Raw genomic sequence first — 17,451 nt, forward strand, 5'->3', positions numbered from 1 at the left:
TTGTATGTACAGAACAAAAATACAGATTTGAGATTTCTAAAACAAGGAATAATTACATAAATTCAGTCACTTAATTGTAACACGCCGAGTTATCTTTTCTTTTAAAACATCTTGGAAGGCCTTATTTTATTTGATAGTTATTGGAAAAATTTATGTTCTATTGCTTATGATGTTTTTCTTCATTTTGACAATAGATGCAGGTGTGTGGATACAAATGAATGTCAGATAAAAAATATATCAACTATTGGTGTGGATGAGTGTTAAAGAATTTGATGTCCTCAGGGAACATGCAAGAAGTTCATAAAATATTAATTGTGCAAAATTATTTTATTAATAGTTGCATTGAACATCATATTAAATGAAAGCTACACAGAAAGAAGAATGAAGTAATGGTGATATTCTGGAGAATTAAAATCTAATAAGAACTGTGCATCCAAAAATTCTTAGAAAATTATCTATTCACATTTTAATGTTTCTATTAAATTATAGGTCAGTCAGTGATTTGACATTTAGTTTGATTTTTTATAGAGGTGAGACTTGATTAATTAAAAACATAAAATCTAATGCATTTTCAATAGAAACGTATTGTGCTGAGCTCCAGGGCCCCGTTTGGTTCTGATGTTAACCATTCATTCCTTCCAATGAAGGAACCCCTAAAGTCTTAAGCCAGAAATTATGTCTGACTAAATCATGCCCCCTTCATCTCTGCTGCTGTGTTTAGAATCACTGCTTCTATGCACTTGCTGCTGATTTTTAAACAGAGAATAATGAGTTCAGAACTGAAAAGGTAACAATAAAGAATTTCTGGTGATTACATTTGTAGTTCCTTAAACTTTAGAGACAAACATTGAGAGACAGGCTCATTAACTCTCTCTGTTGCGCTAGTTCTGATCTAGCGGAAAAGATTTTTATTGCTGTGTCATCTCCTCTTGAATAGACAAAATCAGCTGACACAGTACAAAATGCACCTTCTGTGCAGTCTCTGATGTTATAGGCGCTTTGAAAAGTCTTCCTGGCTGTCCACCTGGGAAACGAACACTGTCCTGCTGAGGACTGCAAGATTGCTGAGAACCCCTTTTCTTTCTGAGTATTGTCTGTGTTCCATTACTAAATCTCCCTTAGCAACCCCAAGCCAGCTTCCCTGGAGTGGATTCTAGCTCACAGCAACCCCATCTGTGTGGAAGTAGATCAGTGCTATTTAGAATTTACAATGTCAGGTTTTCTTTAGAAGTAGATTGCCAGGGCTTTCTTCTGAGGTACCTCTGAAAGAACTCTAAGCCTATAAATTTGGGGTTAACGGGTCATCACAATACCGGTGTGCTTTACCCAGGAACTCCCTACGCAGCTCTAGCTACGTTTTAAATACCTTATCTTCTCCTTTTTCAGAATGTAATTGTTTTTGGCGTATATATGGATTAAACTGGGATGGTTACTGTTATTTCTTAGAGTTTCTTAACCTATAAAATGTAAAGAGCTATCCACTGAGAAATAAGGACAGGACAATACATTTAAAATGTTAATTAATTTAAAAGATTTTTGAAGTATCAAACACAAATATTTAGAACAAAACAGTTACATGGCTTATACTAGTATGACTTATAAATGTCATACCTATTAAGGAAATTATGTTACTCTGTCTAATCAAATTCCACATGAATAAGCAAACAATTTCCTGGGGTAGAGACCTGAAAATAATTCTAAGTAACAATCCAAAGAGCTATTTTAAGTTCGATGTATTTTTTCCCCCTGTGATTTGATACTAAAGATATGGTTCAAGAGCCATTTAAGATATGTTTGTCTCCAATACAGTTCCACATAGCATGTAATTTCTTTTTTCCTCTTTTACTCAGATTTGTTAGCTTCTGTACACTCTCTGAACCTCTTCAGTTTGTCCAATCTCATTAAAGTTGGAAGGTAATTAAAGTGTAGTAAAAAGTAGAGCTCCAGTGTAGGTGATGTACCACTTACCCCTCACACTTTAATGCCGCAAATGGCCCACTCGGCTTCATTTTAAAGCTGTTCTTTATAATGTGTTAGTGGATTTGAATTCACAATTTCTTTTTACTTCTCCTCTAACCTATTTTTAATAATTGGAAAATTATAAGGTTGGAGTAGTTATGTCTTTATAGAGGAGAAGAGTTTAAAAAGCACATCTTATATGCTGTACATTAGGACTATAAGAAAGACATGTGGCAAAAATGTTAGAGAATTTACAAAAATTCATATCAGTACATTGGCTACTGAGTCATGGAACATATTTATACCTATGGTACTGGGACAAATGAGCATAAGAACTAGATACATAATAAAAATCTGTATGTACATAAGTGGATGTAACAATATCTTCTTGTATTATTCTTCAATTAATGGTTATGTGCATTTTCTGTAAAAGTATTAACTATTTTTTTAAAATAGGACCTGGTATAGTGATGAGAAAAAAGTGCCATTATTTCTTAAATTGAATAAAATTAAATTGGACTGTCAAAATTTTTCTATTGGAGCTGGAATTATCATTGTGAAATTAAAAATCAGAGTATTTTGTTTAATTCGTATTACTTAAGACAAATAGTTTAAAATTTTAAGAAAGTTTTATATGGAACCTACTTTTGATATTTATATCTTTTCAAAATACAAAGTGTTTTAATAGATTATAGATAACCTGTTCCCTTTAAGCTACCATACAATATTTGAATTTTATTGAGTCTATTTTCTCATTTAAATCATCAACGGTGTAGGAAGCCCCTCTCCTTTCCGTTGTTTTCTTTAGGTTTTCATCTAGCAAAGCTCTGTTTTCAGGAGCCCTGGTAGCACCGGGGTTCCACATTTGGCTGCTCATTTACAAGCCATCCGTTTGAGCCCAGCAGCTGCTCTGCACAGGGAGATGTCCCTGTCCGGTTCCGGCAAGATGAGAAGCCTTCCTATGGGGCCACTCCACCTTGGGTTTCAGGGTGGCTGGAATTAGCAGTTGACTTGATGGCAAGGGGTTTGGTGTGATCAACTCTGTTTATTACATTTATGGTTGTAATTTATAAATATTTTAAATAATCTCATACATGCTGAAAACAGCTAAGAGCTAAAAGGTACATTTAAAAAAATCTGATCATTAATCACTTTCATGAGAGGAACGCTTTAGTTTTTTCCTATTTTTACTTCCTTTTCATCCCTAAAATTATCTCTCAAATCCTTATTAAGCATCCTCCTCCTCATCCATTGGGTATGTTAAAACAACAGTACTAAAAAATTCAGAGCAGTTAATCTATGAGGCACAATGTTACTATAGTCTTGAGTGTTTCCTGTATTTGTGTCTTCTCTGATTTTAGAAGGTTCAGGGCTACGTCCTTCTTCATTTCTTTGTAAAGCAAAAGGATATGCAGCTGGGGGGTGGGGGAGACGAAGCAATTCAGAAGAATTAAATGATATACTTTTAATGGGGATTTTTAAAATCATTTTATTGGGGGCTCGTACAACTCTTATCACAATCCATCCATCCATCCATAGTGTTAAGCACATTTGTACATTTGTTGCCATCATCATTCTCAAAACATTTGCCTTCTGCTTGAGCCCTTGGTATCAGCTCCTCATTTTTCCCCTCCCTCCCCGCTCCCTGCTCCCTCATGAGCCCTTGATAATTTATAAATTAGTACTATTTTGTCATATCTTACCCACTCCCTTCACCCACTTTTCTGTTGTTCATCTCCCAGGAAGGAGGTTTTATGTAGATCCTTGTAATCGGTTCCCCCTTTCTAACCCATCCTCCTTCCGCCCTCCCAGTATCGCCGCCGCTGTCAGCACAGGTCCTCAAGGGATTATCTGCCCTGGTCCAGTTCCTATCTGTACCTGTGTACATCCTCTGGTCTAGCCTGATTTTTAAGGTAGAATTGGGATCATGATGGTGTGGGGGAGGGGAGGAGGAACCATTTAGGAGCTAGAGGAAAGTTGTAAGTTTCATCATTGCTGCACTGCACCCTGACTGGCCCATCTCCTCCCTGCGACCCTTCTGTAAGGGGATGTCCAGTTGCCTACAGATGGGTCTTGGGTCCTCAATTTGCACTCCCCCTCATTCACAATGATTTTATTTTTTTGTTCTTTGATGCCTGGTACCTGATCCCTTCGACACCCCGTGATCACATAGACTGGTGTGCTTCTTCCATGTGCGCTTTGTTGCTTCCCTGCTATTTGGCCACTTGTTTACCTTCAAGCCTTTAAGACCCCAGACACTATATATTTTGATAGCTGGGCACCATCAGCTTTCTTCACCACATTTGCGTGAGCACACAATGATACCATTTTTTGTTTTTTGATGCCTCATAACTGATTCCTTCGGCACCTTGTGATCACACAGGCTGGTTTCTTCTTCCATGTGGACTTTGTTTCTTCTGAGCTAGATGGCCACTTGTTTACCTTCAAGTCTTTAAGACCCTACATGCTATATCTTTTGATAGCCGGGCTCCATCAGCTTTCTTCACCATATTTGCCTATTCACCCGCTTTGTCTTCAGTGGTTGTGTCGGGAAGGTGAGCATCATAGAATGCCATTTTAATAGAAGAAAGTATTCTTGCATTGAGGGAGTACTTGAGTGGAGGCCCAATGTCCTTCTGCTACCTTGACACTAAACCTATAAATATATACACATAGATCTATTTACCCATCCTTATATATAAATATATTTACATATGTACATGCCTGTATTTAGATTTCTATAAATGCCCATTTGCCTCCTAGTTCTTTCCTCTATTTCCTTTAACTTTCCTCTATTCGTACTATCTGCTCAGCCTTCATTTGGATTTCAGTAATTTAGTGGGAATTTTTAAAAAGATGATTTGATGGTCTATGTGTCTGTATATCTATGTGTTCCTCTACTTTCTTCAAAATAATTAACATGGGTTTCACAATACAAACCAATCATTCCAATGAACTTGACCTATGTCCATCCCTGTAATACTGAGAACCATGCAGACTGAGAAAGACTGAGCTTTTTTGAGGGTTTGACAAGTACCACTTATGACCAAAGCAACTTCTCATATTTTGCTGTGAACAACCAAGGACTTGTGGGCTGTGCCTGAGTCTATATTATTCCATTTTATAATGTAGGTTTTCCTAGCAGTTTAAGCCTAAATAGCAGTCCTTCAGGAAAGATACTTTAAGACCTCTTAAGGCAGTGGTTTACAAAGAATCTCTTGGCTACATATCAAACATGCAGATTGGCAAACTACCCATCGGATTCCACCTCACCAACTAGATTCAAAACTATATGGGGGTCTGGACACTCCGGGGGTGGAGTCCAACCATGAACTTTTAAACAAGTCCTCAAGGTAATTTGATAATTAGACCCAAATCACTGAGGACCTAATTTGGGACCACTTTCAGGTGGCAAAGGAGGTCTACTAGTCTCCTGCAAAAGCACCCAAATTATTTTTTTTTAAGGTGACTCACAAGAAGTATTTTGTTTTGTTTTGTTTGACTGCATGCAATTCAGGGAAACTATTTTTATCCATAACATTGGATCAATCTTGTGGTTGTCATTCCTGAGGGTTTCCAGCGGTTCTCAACCATCCTAATGCCACGACCCTTCAATACAGTTCCTCATGTGGTGGTGACCCCCCAATCATAAAATTATTTTTGTTGCTACTTCATCACTGTCATTTTGCTACTGTTCTGAATCAGGCTGCCCCTGTAAAAGGGTTGTTCAACCCCCACAGGGATCGCGACCCACAGGTTGAGAACCGCTGGTTTACTCTTTTAGGTGCATTGATGAAAACCTAGGCTCTTATTTGCTTACTTTACAAGTAATATTCGGAGTTTTACCTATGCTAAAGACACTGAGAGTTATCTCTGCTTTCCTCCTTAGAGAGGGAAAGGAAGTAGCTAGTTCATTGCATTAACTATGCAAATATCTCTTATCAGTCATATCTTCAGTTTCAGTGACTGCTCTTTTAAAAGCTACCAGGATGATACCTCATTTATATGAGTAGGTGTACCTAATAAGAGTTCATTTTATTTTTATCTTACTGCTTGAAAATTCTGTTTATCACATAACCTGTCCAAGTCCTGGAAATACAGATTGTATGTAATATCTACAACAAATCTTGGTGCTATTGAAGGATCAAAGGAAGGGAAAAGGTTTTCAGATGGAAACATTTGTGACCGTGGGGTGTGACTCAAAGCATCTTCTCCTATTTTGCTGTGAATGACCTCGGACTGTAGGACTTGCCGACATGACCGTTCGATTTTGCTCCTGCATTTCTGGTGACAATGATAATTCAGCAGACTTCAGTTCATGATTGTCTTGACTCCCTTAGTTTGCTGTTTCCCTTTTTCTTTTAAGAGCAACACATTTTCTTGAGCAACATATTTCCTTACCCTGATGCTACAGCCAGACAAAATATCTCCTGGTTTAGAAAGAATCAATGTACAAAATAAAGTACAGTGAACCCTCGCCACTTCGCGCTTCGACTTCCGCGGCTTCACTCTATCGCGGTTTTTGCGTAACTGCGCATGCTCTGTCATTACTGCCACTGATTGGCTCATACTGTACACGCTTGATGCCATAAATTATATCATAAATAATAAATGATAATTGTAACGTCCAAAATGTTTTACTGTATTTTCCCTTTTTCGTTTAATAAATTGGGTAATACGAGTGTAATGGTGACTAAAGGGTGTTTTTTCATGTCCTCTATGCTCTAACTACGAAAATATTTGATTTACAAATAAGGAATCCTACTTCGCGGAATTTCATTTATCACGGTAGGGTCTAGAACCGATTAACCACGATAAACGAGGGTTCACTGTACTGTGACTATTAATATTCCCATGGCAATAAACTGATGTTTGTTTCATTATTTAAATGGACTTGTTTTGATCTTTTGATTTGCTCATTTATCATGAAGATTTGCAATTTACATTATAAAGTCAGTCTCTTGAAAAGTGAATATCATTTGCTAGTCACTGTCATATTAACAGGCACGACTCAGTGACGGCGCTCCTCACAGTTGGCACTGGGACAGTAATCTGCTACTGACATCCCAGATGAATAATTGAATGGTGAATTAACACGTCGGAAAAATAATGTATGCCAAAATTTAAATACAAATATTTACTGCTTCTCTCTTGAAACATGGTTCTTTTTGTAGGTTTATAACTAAATAAGAAGATGCATATCTTATTTCTAGCCTATTATATCATTCCTAAAATGTTGGTGAAGAATCCATTAGGACCCCATGTGTAATCATACTATAATCAACTTGGTTTTACAAAAGTTCCTTTTTACTTATTTATTCTGTCCATAAAATAAATTAACCTGAGCCAAGACTTATTGAGGAAACAATGCAGCTGAGGAAATTAAATTATACTTCTTTAAGAATGGAATGTTCATAGGAATTCTTCCACTTGCCAGTGAGCAGATTTGTCTCGGCTCTCTGTTTCCTTCCTTGACGTCTAACACTGGTGTTGGAGCTCATCATACCACGCATTATAAAGACTCCAAGTTCACATCCACCTAGATCACCATGAAGTGCATCCTCTTACCCTCCATCACTCCCAGGATATCGACGTCATCGTCCATATGGTTAAAACGGATTGCTCATGCTTTCCTGAGGAAGTTAATGCTCAAACACACATCCACATGGCTGAAAGGTCATGGAATGTCTACAGAGAATGATGATTGCTTCCCAAATGCCACCACCCTGCAGCTATGTAATGACAACCCCCATGCAACCCAGTTCTCTCTTGTCCGTTCATTACTGCCACCGCAGCTGCAAGGACTAGCATCTCCAATACCTTGGCCAGAACATTACTCTCAGCTTCCATAGGCACCAAGAGGTCCCGGATGACAGATTGAGGCTTCAATAGTATCCTATCCCATAATATCCCCTTTCAGTTCTCCCTTTCCCAGCCTTTGTAGAGAGATTGTGTTCACATGACTAAAGGAGAGTGGGCACCAATGGTACAAGCCGATGCACCATCCTCCAGGCCGGAAGTAGCCATTAAAATCACCATTTTCTATGTCAAAATTTAAGGAATTGAAGTTTCAAATTTGAGGATAAAGATCAGGCTCATTATTTCTAAGCTCTGGCAGTTGTTCACTATTGTCCAAGTCAGGTAAATTTGTGAAGTCTCTGTTTCTTGTTTGTATCCATTTTTTTGAGAATTAAATGAGCTATTACAGAATGACATGCATGCTCCTGACTCATAATAGGCTCTTAAGTGTGATATATGATGTTAAAGTTCTAAATGTCTTTTATTATTTAAGCTTCATGCTTGACCATGTTTCATCTGAGCAACAATGACAGTTCATCAAGAAGCCAAACCAAAGATGAACAGCATTATTTATGTCTTTTTCTAAACCAAGTAACAATGCTCTTCTAAAATAACCTTATTTTAAAATGTCACTTTTGAAATCCTTGTCAGAAATCTCTAGATTCATGCAAAACTTTGAGAAGCAATAAACCTCCCCCACGCCCTTCAATTCTTTCCATTTTTAATGTTTCCTTTATGATTTCCAACTTCCAGTACTCAGCATAAAAAGGGCCACTAGTTTGCAAACCTTTCTTGTTGTCATGAATATCATTTTCAAGAATGAAACATTTCCAATCTGACCTTGAAAAGCAAGATAAATAACATGGATGGTAGTAAAGTGCTGCACTAAAGATGCTCCACAATGTCCATTGCTCACTCTTTTTGTAATTTACCTGTCGACAGTTCTGTTTATTTCATGGTTGTTTTCATGGGCTATTGTCTATACTTAGGCATAGATGATAAGGCCACATACATTCATCATGGACAATTTGAACTATAAATAATATGTAATTTAAAATATAAAATGATAAACATCTCAGGAAAGCAGCTTCTCATGTGTGAACGCAGCAGCATGAATTGGTGATGAATGGAGATACAGAAGATGACAGTATAATGTATATGAGTAGAGGTGCTGTTGTTAAGTTTTTCAGAATAGCACAGGCAATGACTGGGTAAGACATTATTGTTCAGGCTACTAAAGGAATTGATGGTGGAGTTCTCAGCAAATAAGAGGGTCTCAATATCCATAGGGCTAAGGACATCAGGATCTCTCTGAGTGCCATTGCTTGTAGATTGTCCTTGAGAGTCCTTATTTAGGGTTTTCAGTTACTTGATCCATAAACAAACACCATAATTCATTGTTAAATGATTTTTTTGTTTAGATCTAACTGATTCAAAAGACTGAGGAATCTCTTGTCCCATCTGCTATTGATGCTGTTATAATCTGAATGTGCCCCACAGTGTCAGCTACCACCCAGATAAGACATTTTTGTGATGAGTTTTGGTGAAATTAATACCAATAACAATAATAAAATTATATGACTATAGCAGACATAATCTTAGGGGTCATAAATAGGAAAACCAGAGAGCCAAATTTCTAGAAAGCACAATTGATAAAATTCTCCTTGATATTCATAATAAAGCAAAAGCAAACGTAGTGCCATTAAGCCAATTCAGACTCAGTGACTGTACAGACTCATACACACTCATACACACTTAGCACATCTTCACAGGAGAAGACAGCCTCAACTTTCTCCCTCCGAGTGGCTGAGGGGTTTGAACCACTGACCTTGTGTCTGGCAGCCCAATGTCTAACCAATACAGATTCCTACAAATTGCCCATCATCTTTAATTTCAGCATTAAGTTTTAAAATGTACAGCCTTTTTTAAACCACTACTCAGTTCTAGAGCATTATTTTTCTAATAGATTGTGTGGCGATACTTTCTTTTTAGAATAATTAATACCAAATATCTTATGAAAGAAGTTGGAGATTAAAGATGTTCCACATGTCCAACTTGTCCAATCTTCCCAGATGCTATCTGCATCAGTTTTATAAATAGAAGGGCCACGTCATTTGAGTGCAACTCAGATTTTTCCTACATTTCCTCAAACTCAAAACATTGCTCTACAAACAAACATTTTATTTTATAAAAGGTTAATATTTTTACTAGTCATGTGTCCAATGATAATTCATGATGCAAAATGATTCTTTGACCACAGTAAAGAGAAATAAATTTGTTGAAAGTCATAATAAGGAAAATATTGTTTCATGTCATAAAAACAAGACTGTCATTTAAAGCAGCATACATGTACACAAAATCCTGAATTTCAGTTTATTAATATGGCCCTTTGAGCCATAATGTTTTTGTTGCTATATTATGAATTCTATCCTCTATAACCTATGGCTACCATCCCATTTTTGGAAAAAGTTCTCTGTTACAGGATTAAGGGGAGATGCATTCTGAGGTTCCACTTTATTAGAGGGTGTGTACCAAGTCATTAATATTTGTTTCCTTGAAAATATATCTACTTAAAGACAAAAACCACATCTCTATCAAAGTCATTCCTCTGTATATAAGATCTCCCAGCAGGAAGAGAGGGAAATCCCAGGACCACCCAGAAGATGTGCCATAAGTGGAGCAGAGCACCTTCTAGATCTCTGTCTGAAGTGCTGGAGGCTGAGGCTGAGCCTAGAGGCAAGAGAGTCTGTGGCATGGATCCCAGGGGACATAGAAAAGAAGTTTGGCCAAGACCAGAGCCTGAGTCAAGTGGTCCATGTGAATTAACAGAAAAAAAGTGTTGAGATTAGCAGACTATGAGGCAGAAAAGTAGACTAACTTCCAAACCCATGAAACGAGAGGCCAAGGGACCATGTGGTCGAGCACCAGAAGGAGACTTGGCTAAAGAGACATGTTGCTGTTGACCAATGACTGTATTCTTACAGTTTTCTGATCATGACTTGCGGTGACCTGTTAATTCCCCTAATAAACTCCCTCCCTCCTGAACATTGTGAGTTCTGTGTGACCATTGCAATGAATTCTCAAACTCAGCAGAACAGTAGAGTACTGTGAGAGAAATTTTTGTTGTCAGCCTTGGTATGGAAAGATGGAGGACGGAGGATGACGATGTGGCTGACCTTTGCCTTGGACAGATGTTGTGATGGATTCTCCATCTCCTTTGTGTAGCTGGATCATGCCAGAGGTGACCTCTGTGCTGTTTACACACCATGTCTTTCTTCCACCACCCCCGCCCCACCCCTACAAATGGACCACTTAGTTCCTTGCTGCACTTCACTTTTCACACTTTTTTTTCTTTTTTTCCCCTATTCTGGATAAAGCACAAAACTAATTGGGCTAAATTCAATTATGCACTGAAACTTTTCATGAAGTTGTCACTAACTTGTTGAATCTTAGAACTTCTAAGCATAACTCACTGGTTAAGAGTATTGTGGCAGTTACATAATCTCCTGTCAACTTGCAAAGTGGGGGGAAGTCTAGCCTGTCAACCAGGTCCCAGCTTGATGACCTCCTTTGCAGGCGTGAAGGAGATAAATTGCTAACTGGAGGCCAGATACACCCACTCCCTGCCAGTCATTCCTGTTGACAAGCCACATGGAGCTATAGCAACAGAGCCAGAGCCCGTGAGCTACAGAAACCATAGAGAGTCCTACTTCAGTGCTGAGATGCTTCCTCCACCACTGGATCCACAAGATTTTCCACCCACTGGCCTGTGATCTTCTTGCATCCAGCATCATTGCATGGCTGTGTGAGAACATTCAATATTTGGCCTATAGAATATTAACAAATTTCAATTAGAAGCTTGGATTTTTTTCCTTTAATTCCTTCCATTTCAGACATGCTGAGCATCTTCTTCTCTTTTGGGTTCCTCATTCTAGGTCCTAACACATTTTGTTATAATATTTGGCTTTGTCTTCTCAGTGCTGTCCTTTAAAATTTTCTATTCAGCTCCTTGACTTCATCCTTTCTTCCATTTGCTCTAGCTGCTCTATGATTAATAGCAAGTTTCTGTCTCTCTGACGTCCATCTTGTCCTTTTCTTATTTCCTGCCTTTTTAATGAACTTTTGTTTTCTTCATGAAGGGTGTGTTTGCTATCTGTCTACAATGCATCAGGTCTTCTGTCATTGGTGTTCAATGCAATAAATCTGTTTTTGAGATGTTCTCAAAATTAAGGTGGGATGGAATCAAGGTCATAGTTGGCTCCTATGGACTTGCTTTGATTTTCTTCAGTTTAATCCTGAATTCACATCTAAGCAATTGATGGTCTGTTCTACAGTCGACCCCTGGTCTGCTTCTAGCTCCTGATATTGAGTTCCTCTATCGTGTCTTCCCACAGATGCAGTTAATTTGATGTCTGCGTATTCCATCAGGGGAAGGCCATGAGTATACTAGTCTTTTGTGTTGTTGAAAAGGTATTTTCTATGAACAAGTCATCGGTTTAGCAAAATGCTATTATGTGTCCTCCAGCTTCATTTCTATCACCAGGTCCACATTTTCCAACAACTGTTCCTTTCTCCTTGTTCACAACTTTTAGGTTCATTTTACCAGTAGCTCAATGCATCTTGATTGCACGTTTGACCAGTTTCTGACTGAAGTCCTTGGCAGAATTCTTTAATTTTCATCACTCGCTATTGTGACTGGTGCATAACTTTGAAGAATACTTTTATTGATAATCTGATAACAAATAGCTTTGTGTTCCCAGGAAGATCCTTTCTAAATGAATACTGCACCATTCCTTTTGATTGTAGTATTCCCAGCTTAGAAGATCATATGATTTTCTGATTCCAGATGGCCAATATCAGTCCACTTCAGCTCACTCATACATAGAATATCAAATCTTCATGGATTCCATTTCATATATTTAACCCCTTTCTATTTTCTTAGATTCATACTTCACACTTCCAAGGTTCTAATCATTAGAAGATGTTGTAAGCCTCGTCTCTTTACCCTGAGACATGGCCTATCAGTGAATGAAGACCCAGAACACTCCAATTGCATAGGCTTTACTGGACTGAAGTCACCATGGTCGACACCAGTCTAAGAAAGAGTCTCTTCTTCCGTCACATTTCCAGTGCCCTCAAACTTGAAGGGTCCATCCGCAAGCTGCATCTTTTGACAATGTTCTGTTTTCTTTGTTTAGGCTTTCAGTATTAGAGCATGCTTTGTAGCTCTGCATAAGATTTTCAGCAGCTTCTCCCTCCAAATTGGAAGATCAAGCCCTTCTTCGTTGTCTGTGTTTCGTCTGGAAGCTCCACTGACACCTGTTCCCTTTGCGCGACCTTGCTGGCATTTCAGACACCACCACATCACAGCAACACACACGCCCCCACAGAATGACAAACTGACAGGCAATCGGAAACTGATGCTTAGTTGACAGAAAGGTGACAGGGAAAAGTCAGATATTGGCAAGATAGTTGGGAAAAGTGACATTTAAAATTCTTCTTAATTCCTAACTTCTGGTTCATATGTTTCTAGAAGTATATGGTTGTTTTTTGCAAGTATTATGAGTTTATTTTCTTTATAAAGATGCAATGTTTGGTCAATATTTTGATGTAGAATGTCTATTTATCATTCCTCAATATTTCTGACTTTAAAAGTATTCTGAATTAGCTGGAAGATTACATTTCAGATCAGCTATTATGTATGAAACAAATTAAACTACTGAGCAAACCTCCCAATAGCCTCCCCTCTCTGCGGCTCACTTTGATTTATCTTACACATTTTATGGAAGACCATCTTCCCCTTCCCCCGGGTTATCTTCTAGCCCATTATCTCAGCGTCTTGTTCTGCCTTATCTGCGCCATTTTATTCAAACATACAACATATAGTCTTTCAATCTGACATATTAAATTTCAATTATTATCATCAGGCAAAAAAGACTTAACATACAAAAAGGAAGTATCTACTATATCCCAGGCACTTCACTTGACACAAGGTAGAGAATATTTAAAACATCCATCTCCACCATCCAGAGGTTGCATGATACACACAGAGTAATGGGATTTGCCATTTCGGAGACACATAAGAAGACATACTGTATATGCATATATAGCTGAGAAAATTAAGGAATATTTTGTGGGTGGAGAAATGTTTGAAACTTAGAGAGTTAATGATATTTTACCAGAAAAAAAATCTAAGAAAAAGGTGAAAATAGATACAGACCAAAGGTCAAGAAGGAGGGCATCATTTTCCCCAGACAACTTATGTCTACACAGAGTGCCTTTGAAAGAGAGTGAACAAGGTTTGGATTTTTCATGGAAAGACATTTGAGGTTTATCCTCTAAGTCTGGCCTTTTTGTTCTGGGCCTTTATTTTTGAATTGTCTGTATTTAAAATTAGGATTGGGTTGTGTGTGCATTTTTTCTGGGGAGAGGTTCTGTAATTATACTACCAGTCTTAGCAGAGAGGTTTATTATACAGAACATTTGCAAAATGAAACAGTCCCAAACCATGACATCTAGTAGAATTCCAACCCATGAGAGGAAGTAGAGTTGCCCCTTAGGGAGACCATAGGGTCTCCAAGGATGTAAATGGTGAAGGAGGCAGCCGATCACATCCTTCTCCCAAGGAGTGACTGGTGCATTTTGAGTCACCAATATTTACTTCAGCATCTCTTCCATTGGTTTCACCTGCTCTAAAACTAGAAGAGGGTCCAGAGTCTCTTCTAAATCCACTGAGATTTCTTTCTTTCTTTCTGTCTTTTAAATGACCTTCGCTTTCTGCGTAGTTAATGTGCGCAATGTCCTCTCACAGCATGTCAGGTCTTCTGCCATTAATGTAAGTCAGAGCTGTTTTTGAGATGCTCTCAAAATTCAGGAGCGATAAACTCAAAGTCCTATTTTATTCAGATCAAGAAGATAAAAATCTTAGTGAAAATTATCCAATGGGTGGCATGGTGACTGAAAAGAATGTGGAGGATTTATCAAAAACAAAGCAAGAAAGTATAAAACACTATAATGGTTATGTTATGAAAACTAATGAATTGTATGTTCTGACACAAAGGGGTGGTCAACAATAGCACAGAAACTACTCATAGAGAGGTTCCCCAGGAAGTAGATAATGGATAACCTTAATAAAACACACTAAGACTTGTGGAATGGTCAACTGTATTATATAGATTACTAAATGAATTTGGTGTATATCGGGACAGCAGGGCAATATGGCAAGGCTATAGTGCAGACGGCGTCGCTTGGTACTTCTTCTTTTTCTCTATCCACTTGCTTGGCGTTACCCAGCTTTAAGTGATTTTCCTCCTGTTGAGCATTTTCTTCTGATTATTTTGGTTTCACTTTGAAAAGTAGTCATTTCTACTTCAACAGTTTCTTGCCCAGTGGCTGCAACCGTGTGTTTTTGTGGTTTTACACAAACGCAAAATGTCCCATCAACCTCCTTCCTTTCTTCTTTTCCTCCACTCATCTTTCTCTTCTTGCTGACTTCTTCCCTCTATTCATCACCTTTGCTGCTCCGCTTTTCCTGTTTCTCTATTTTTCCTTCTCTCTTTCCTTCCTCCCTTTCTTCATCTCTCTCTCCATTCCTTCCTTCATATTTTCCTTTTCTCCCTCCATCCCTCTGTCCCTCCATCCCTCCATCCCTCCTTCACGCTCTACCTTCCTTCCTTGCCCTAGCCTTCTTTAGCCTTCAAGTATCTCAGGCCCTTGTTAAAAATATATATATTTCTTTCCTCCTTTTTTTCCTTTTTTCTCTCTCTCTGTTCAGTGATAAATATCTACTATAGCTGGCCCTCACTCCAGATTAGCTTACTAGATTTTCACAATTAAAAATCTATAAGTGTTTGTTACAGAGTGGCATTTTTGAAATGGATTTTTATATACCCTCAGGGTGTCCCTAAGTCTTTTAATTAATGAAATCATGCATCATAACTAAAAAGAGTTGCTAGGCAAGAAATTTAGGGAGAAGGCCTTTGAAAAACAAATGTCCACTCAGTTGTGATTCCCAAGTTTCAATTGCTACAGGTCCATGAAAGACTCAGTAGCAAGGTAACATTTTAGTCATATTAATAACTGTAAATATATAAGGCAATGAATGCTGTATCCTCATTTCTATGTAAAATTGTATATTATAAATATATAGTGGGAGAGAAGGACTGAGGCAAAAGTAACATTGTAAAGATGAATGCAAGAATATTTTACGGTCTAAAAAGCAAAGCATGGAACTTAGCTTATTTTGCATAACCAGATGTTGTAGGAATTTTTAACATGTACAAATGTTATTTTAATCCAAGCAACTGATGATTAAAGAAAACCAATGCTATGAGTCAGTGCTATTGTTGATCAATTTAGTAAGCTTTCTTTGAGCTGACTGTTTAAATGTGCAAATTAAATAGGTACCACATCACTATAGTGTTCAGTCATGATATATGTATAGCACCTGCTCTCCTCCCATCTAGCATTGTGAAAATCTATTTTAAGTATATGTCCAAAAATTTTGTGCAATTTTGGCCTGTTCATTCCTATTGGAGTTTGTGTTTTATGGAAACAAATCAATCTTAACAACTATTACTCAGAGATGTATATTTTTTTGTTAGAAAAATATTCTTGGGTATAATCTAAATAATATTAAACCAAAAAATAATTCCCAAACATAGTTTTAAATGTCCCTTAATTAGACAATAGAGAGAAAAATCTTGAAACTTTTTTATGTCAGAGAGATTGATAAGTATCTAATTCTTACAGTTAGAAACATCTCACTCGTTTTGTTTTGAAAAAGGAACAAGGAGCCCTTATACAAAAACAAGAACAAGAATGAAAAACTCCAGACTCCTAGGGCTCCATGATTTCATCTGCCAGGGAATTTATGAATATATATGGAAGATTTATAATAGAACATGTCTCATGAATTCTTAAGATTGCAGAGCCCATAGTTTTATGTAAAGCTTTGTGGTTAGAATTATATACAGAATTTCCTTGAGATTAAGACACAAGGATCAAATTAATATGGTATTGAGTTTTATTAACAAAATTCTACTAAAATATGCAAGCATTCCATTTCCCCCAAATGTAAATCTTTTGAAACTAAAATTTCTCTCAAGACACTTTTAAGGTTAAAAGCGCTTTCAATTAGAAAGCTTTTTGGATGATATGTGTTTGGGAGTATCATGATATTTAAAATTCCTCCTCTCTATCCTCATACAATAAAAGTAATAGGAAAAATGAACTTAGATACAAAGCGAAATTCTACAATGTTTAACAATTGTCCACAATTGTATATAGACCATGCCTGTCTTACTAATATATAAATGACTGCTGATATGGAGTAATGGATCAAGCAATGGGTACAAGATCAGCAGTTCGAATCCACCATCCACTTGTGGTAGACAGATGAAGCTTTCTACTCTCATAAAGAATTACAGTTTTGGAAACCCACCGGGGTAGTTCTATCTGTCCTGTAGGGTCAATGTGAGGCAGAATCGATTCTATGGCAATAAGTTTGAAATGTTAAGTATGTACAATGGTCTTGTGTGCATGTGGACGCTGGGCAATGACTAAACACCTATGATTTAGCGATGCATTGAGATTGCAGTGTTGGCTAAGACTATCGAATGTTCTATGAACTGCCAGAAAAATGAGCAAAACATTGTTGGAAAAAGTACAGCCAGAATCTGCCAGAAGCAAGGT

The 17,451-nt window shown here is 37.6% G+C and overlaps 1 protein-coding gene across 1 annotated transcript in view; it reads left to right on the top strand.

Annotated features, from left to right (window-relative positions):
• The window catches only part of NKAIN2 (sodium/potassium transporting ATPase interacting 2), a 1,260,554-nt gene that overhangs the window by 581,563 nt on the left and 661,540 nt on the right, over positions 1-17,451 (top strand). The gene's annotated exons all lie outside the window — the stretch shown is intronic.

This window comes from Echinops telfairi, unplaced genomic scaffold (assembly GCF_000313985.2).
Source record: "Echinops telfairi isolate 266 unplaced genomic scaffold, ASM31398v2 ScPeMD7_3533;HRSCAF=4204_0, whole genome shotgun sequence".
NCBI classification, from domain to species: domain Eukaryota; kingdom Metazoa; phylum Chordata; class Mammalia; order Afrosoricida; family Tenrecidae; genus Echinops; species Echinops telfairi.